This window comes from Myotis myotis, unplaced genomic scaffold, assembly GCF_014108235.1.
Source record: "Myotis myotis isolate mMyoMyo1 unplaced genomic scaffold, mMyoMyo1.p scaffold_m19_p_3, whole genome shotgun sequence".
In the NCBI taxonomy this organism is placed as follows: domain Eukaryota; kingdom Metazoa; phylum Chordata; class Mammalia; order Chiroptera; family Vespertilionidae; genus Myotis; species Myotis myotis.
In genome coordinates, this window is record NW_023416335.1 from 161,915,430 (window position 1) to 161,921,650 (window position 6,221).

The window sequence follows — 6,221 nt, forward strand, 5'->3', positions numbered from 1 at the left end:
TTGGTAGCAACAGTTTCACCCTCTGTGGGGCCAGATACTCTCCCTGTTGCTTCACTGATTACCCAAAACAACCCCCCACCACAAATTCCCCCTGTGGCTCCCCTCACAGAGCATCTATTCTGTGCCAAGCCCTGCATGAGGAGCTGGTGGTACAGGGGTGACTAAGACCCTCTGAACCCTGGAGGGACTCTGCGTCACACAGGAGGAGAGCCAGGGAGTGTGAGGCTATGAGAAAGAGCAACTCAAGATTGTGCCCAGCAAGAGGATCAGAGAGAGATTCAGAGAAGATTCTAAGGGCAGAGTCTGAAGGGAAGTCTCAGGTTCATTATCCATGGGCAGCAGATTCAAAAGAACCCGTCCACTCACTTCTTTCACTCAATATGCATTTACAAAGCACCTGCTGAGTCAGGTCACCGAGGGGCTGGTGACACAGTGGTGAACAAGACAGTCATAGTCAGGCCAACTCACCTGGTAGACATAGCACCTAGAGCCCATTATAGGGGCTGTAAACTGGTGCAGTTTGGAAAACAGTCTGGTGGTTCCTCAAATGTTAAACACAGAGTTACCATATGTCCCAGCAATTCCACTCCTAGGTATATACCCAGGAGAAAGGAAAACACATTTCCACACCAAAACTTGCACGTGGATGTTTATACCAGCACCGTTCACAATGGCCAAAAGATGGAAACAACCCAAATATCCATTAATGGGCAAATGGATAATCAAAATGTGGTATATTCATACAATGGAATATTGTTCAGTCATAAAAGGAATGGAGCGACACGTGCTACAACATGGATGAACCTTGGAAATATTATGGAAGGTAAAAGAAGCAAGTCACAAAGACCATGTGGTATATGATTCCTTTCATATGAAAGTCCAGAATATAGAAATCTAAGAGACAGGAAGCAGATTAGTGGTTGCTTAGGGCTGGAGGAAGGAGAAGACAGGAGATGAGGGGAAAGTATAGGGGTGATAACTAAAGGATTTTTTTAAGGTTCTAAAATTGACAGTGATGATAATTGCACATATCTAGGAATATACTAAAATCAGTGAATTGTGCACTTAAAATGAGTGAGTTGCCGTAACTGGTTTGGCTCAGTGGATAGAGCGTCGGCCTGCGGACTGAAAAGTCCCAGGTTCGATTCCGGTCAAGGGCATGTACTTTGGTTGTGGGCACATCCCCAGTGGGAGGTGTGCAGGAGGCAGCTGATCAATGTTTCTCTTTCATCGATGTTTCTAACTCTCTATCCCTCTCCCTTCCTCTCTGTAAAAAGTCAATAAAATATATTTTAAAAAATAAAATAAAATAAAATGAGTGAGTTATGTGCTGTGTGAAATATATCTCAATGATAAATAGCAGGAAATTCAGACCTGGAGCAGGAAATTACAGATGTGAGAATTGTGAAGGGGAACATATATGAGGGTCCCACCCTAGTCAGGGGCCTTGGGAAGGTGCCCAGGAGGAGGGGCAGGTGAGCTGGATCCTGAAGGACAAGCAGGGCTTAGGGGAAGCCGGGGTGCACACCACCCACCGTGAGGTCTGAGATTCAGGGACACATGAAAGGAGGGGACAGAACAATGGGGCCACACAGCCTCAGTTGCCACTTGAATTCCCATCACTCTGGACCTGGCCTGAGAGCCAGCTAAGCTCCTTGCTGATTAATCACTCAAAGCTCTAGTCTAGGAGATCCCAATAGACCACCCACCTCTATCCCAGAGATGACTATGTATGGAACCAGGAAACACCCATTGGAATAAAGGAGGAGCAGGAGTGCATTCCCCCACCATCACTGAGAGATGGGCTTGGGCCTGCGGACCATCCATGTGGAACTTCCCATTTCTGAGTGCCCAGGACCCTGGGAAGGGGAGGCACAACTCCACCCAATAGTGAAGGTGCCCTCGCTCAGTCCTGGATGTGAGCTCTGAGCCTGGGCAGACCCCCTCCAGCACTTCCACTAGGGGAACCCCTTAGTGATGTGCAGCAGTGACCCCCTCCTTCCTGCTTCCCCAGGGGATGAATCAAGGCAGGTGGGGAAAAGTGCCTCCTGGTGGTGGCCCAGTGATTCACACTCCAATCACCTGGGCAAACACCTCCTGGGCTTCTTTCTCCCTGGGCCAGACTCCCAGGTGCTGGGATACAGGGAGGATCAGGCCCCTCCTCCTCCCCCGGGGTGGAAAGGAGACCCAGATGAGTAAAGCTAAAGCCTCACTATATTCTCTTCACCCCTGGGACCCCAAATGCAGGCCTCCCAGAGCGCCCCTGCGAGGAATGGTGGGGAACCACCCAACGAGGCCTGTGGAGGGCGGGAGAATCCAGGTAGAGCTCCTTGTGTCTGTGTCTGTCTCCCAGAAGGTCTCCCGTTTCCTTGTTCCTCTTCTTACCTTCTCACAGGGCCTCTCTTCCCCTGACAAGACCCTTCCTTCCCCCACTGCCCCTCCCTCAGGTGCTCTCTGCTTGGCGCCCAGAAGCACTTCTCCAGGATCCCTTCCTCATCGCAGCCCCATCAGTGGCCTCAGGTGCACCCTTTACTGCCACTCTCCACCCAGAGCTTGGATTGGTTTCAGGAATGGGACTGAGAGCAGAGGAGGGAAACATAGGACCACTGAGCCTGACAGAGGAAGAGGGCTGGGCACCAGCCATCCCAGCACCTAAACACAATGCCGGGCACACATCAGTGCCCAGTAAAGGTCTGTTAAAGCAAACTGACCTTATGCCTATGAGATGCAATATTTTTACCCTGGACAGGTGAAGCTCTGTGAATGAGAGGAATTTGGATTAAACCTAAAAAAATCATCCCACCTGGAGAATGGGGATGGGCCCGAACCAGAGGGGTGCTTTCTCTCTCCTGGGAGGCGTGTAGATTCCATCTCAGGGTCATCAGTCTGAGAGGGCAGAGGGGTAGAGAGGGCCGGGGTGGGCTCAACCTGTCTTACCGGCCCCTCCTCCTGCTAGGGGACTCCAGAGCTTCCCTGCCCACAGGGCAGGTCTCAGCATGAACACCTTCCTGGGAGGGCCTCTCTCCAGCACAAACTTGTCTCTGGGCAAAATGGAAACACTCTGAAGAAGGTGGCTTTTAGCAAAGCCTTCTTAGCATCTGGGATTTCCCTGTCACTCTCCTTCCCATGCGAGTGCGTACGTGTGTGTACACACACACACACAGCCACAGGGAGCCCAGGGTCCCCAGACCCGGCTTAGCCCCCTCCCTCCACCTCCTCTCTTCTCTTCCCTCCCAGCAGTTTCCCTCCTCCCCCCTGCACAGACAGCTCGGCGATGAGCCAGCAACCACACCACAGCAGCAAAGTGAGGTGCTGTGGCTGGGCCCGACCAGCAGATCTCAGGATTCCATTACAGGCCGACTGGCAGCAGTAAGAAGAAACTGTGGGAGCAGCAACACCTTCAGCCTGGGGTTGGCAGGGTGACTCCTCGGCCTCTCCCCACCTGCCACCCCCTAAAAATGACTGAGGCTTGTGTTATGCACGATCTGGCGAAATAATGCCTCAGAACTATAAACTGCTGATGGTGTCAGCTCATCCCAGAACAGGGGTTATGCTTGACTGATCCCAATTACCCACCACCCTGCCCGGCTGGTCAGGGCTGAAGGAAGCTGAGCCCACACTGGGACAGCCCCAGAATGGCTGATGGGGTAATGAGCACCTGCTGGAGCGGGAAGGGGGTGGGGTGCTGGGCTGGAACAGGATGACTGCTTCAAAGGGAAGGGAGGATTGTGCAAGAGAGAGAAGGGCCAGAAGAAAAAGAGGGAAGGAGGAAGGAAAGACAGCAGGGGGTGAATGGATGACAAGAACCACACAGTGTACACTCAAAGGCTTTCAGATTTAATCCTCAAGATCCTGGGAAGTAGGGATCATTCCATTTTACAGACAAGAAAACTGAGGCTTAGAGAAGTAAAATAATCCCCCCCAAGTAACTAGTATACCATTGAGGGAGCGTGTTTGCTGACTAGCAGTGCACAGTGACAATAAAAAGTGGATCAACTTTTAGTTGGTTATATTACTGATTTTAAGTTCTCTATAGTCAGGCACTCCTTATTGCCTACTCCCCAGAGCAGAACCCTGCCACCACCCTGCCCTCGGTGCACCCTGTCCAAGGTCATACTGCTGGTAGGTGGCCACACTGGGACTGTGTCTCGGTCCGTCTAACTCCAAGGGCTGGGTCAAGTCTTCTGTCCTGGGCCTGGCACACTAGCTGGTGTTCTCTATGCCATCCCTCCAGCTCCCCTCTCCCTTTCTCCTCCACAGGGGTCCCCTCCCCAGTCTCCTGGATCCCCAGAGGAGTCGGATGCCCTTTCCTCCAAGCACCAGATTTAAGCCCCAAGAGGCAGGAGCTGGAGGGCAAACTGGGTTGGTTCCCTTGTGAACGCTTGAGTTTCTGCACCACCAAATGCCTAAATCCCTCTTCCTTTTACACCCCGCTCCTGTCTCCCCCTTTCCTCTGCTTTTAATCTTTGGGTAATCCATTCATTCAATCATGTGCCCCACGCTACTAAGCACTGGAAACACGGTGCCTGTCTCCTGGAGCTTTAGTCCAGCAAAGGTGATAGACTCTGAGCCAGCAAATCCACCCAGGAGAGGACCTCAGAGGTGAGGGCTGCTGAGGAGAGAAGGGGGTGGAGAGGGGAGACAGGCAGCACATGGGGGATTTAGGGGCTTAAATAGGGGGTGACCTATGATCCTAGGCCTGGAGGAATTGAGGGACCTGACCATGTAGCCATTTGAGGAAAAAGAGTTCCCAGCAGAGAAAAGAGCAATTGGGGTGGCGTGGGGGGTGGGGGGGTGTCGTATATGAGGCAGGAGTTTTCCTGCCTGTTTGATGGACAACCAGGAGGCCAGAGTGGCTGAGGACAGCAAGGTCAATGAAAGGGGAGGGCAGATTTTATATCGCATTTACTCTGAGTCGGATGGGAAACCCTTAGAAGGGTTTGAGCATATAAATGACATGATTTAACATGTTTTTATGGATGATTGACTGTGGTGTTAAGAAAAGACTGGATGGGGCAAAGGAGGACACAGGGAGGCAGACTGGTGATTATGTCAATCACCCCGTGAGAAGCGATAAGCCTGGCGCACATGGTGCAGTGGGGAGAGTGAGAGGTGGTAGGAGTCCAGATACGTTATGAAGGTGGGATTTGCCACTGGATTGAATGTGGAATATGGAGAAAACAGAGGAATAAAGGATGGCTCTCGGATTTTGTGGCCTGAGCTACCGCAGGGGGGGTGAGCCTAGCAAGTTGGAACATATTAGCATGAACATTTGGGAGAACAGTTTTGGAGATACTAAGGTTGAGATGCTTATTTGATATCCAAAGAGAGACATTGATCAGAGCATATATGTGGAGTACAGAGAGGAAGTCCAGGATAAAGATATGCCCTTGGCAGTCATCAGTGGATAGATAGTATTTCAAGTCATGAGGCTGAATGATCTCACCAAGGGAATGAGCATGGATAAATATGAGAAAAGGTACAAGGGCTGAGTCCAAGAGTGCTGTGTGTCTACAGGTTGAAGACATGAAAAGGAACTGGCTAAGGAGACCAAAAAGAAGCAGCCAGTAATATGGCAAGAAAATCGGAGACTGTGCTATCTGGAAACCAAAAGAAGAAAGTATTTCAAGGAAAAGGAATGATCCACTATATCAAATACTTGCTAATAAATCAGGTTAAATGAGATCTGAGAACAGAGCACTGAATTTAGCAACATGGAGGTCATTAATAATCTTCACAAGAAATATTCTCATTATTATTTTTCTTCTTCTTCTCCCATTAGACATACACCTGGTGACTGGGCCTATGGAAAATGTGGTAAACTAGGAATAGAGGAGCACTTCCTCAACTTGATAAAGAATATGTACCCCAAAACCTACAGCTAATAGCATGCTTCATGATGGGAAGCTTGACACTTTCCTACTAAAATTAGGAATAAAGCAAGATGTCCCCTCACCACTACTTTTCAACATCGTACTAGAACCATAGCTAATGCAATAAGGCAAGAAAAGGGAAGAAAAGGTATAAATATTAGGAAGGAAGAAAGGAGTTCCAGTCAAAAGCTCACATCCTCTTCCAAGTAGAATCCCAAGTATCCCCCAAAATTCCAGTGTCCAGTTAAGCACAAGTTCCTCCAGGCACAGGTAAGACAGGTGATACCAACCATGTCACCCGCTAGAATTAAAAAGGTAAACACCTGCCTCTGGGTCCTGAAATATCTG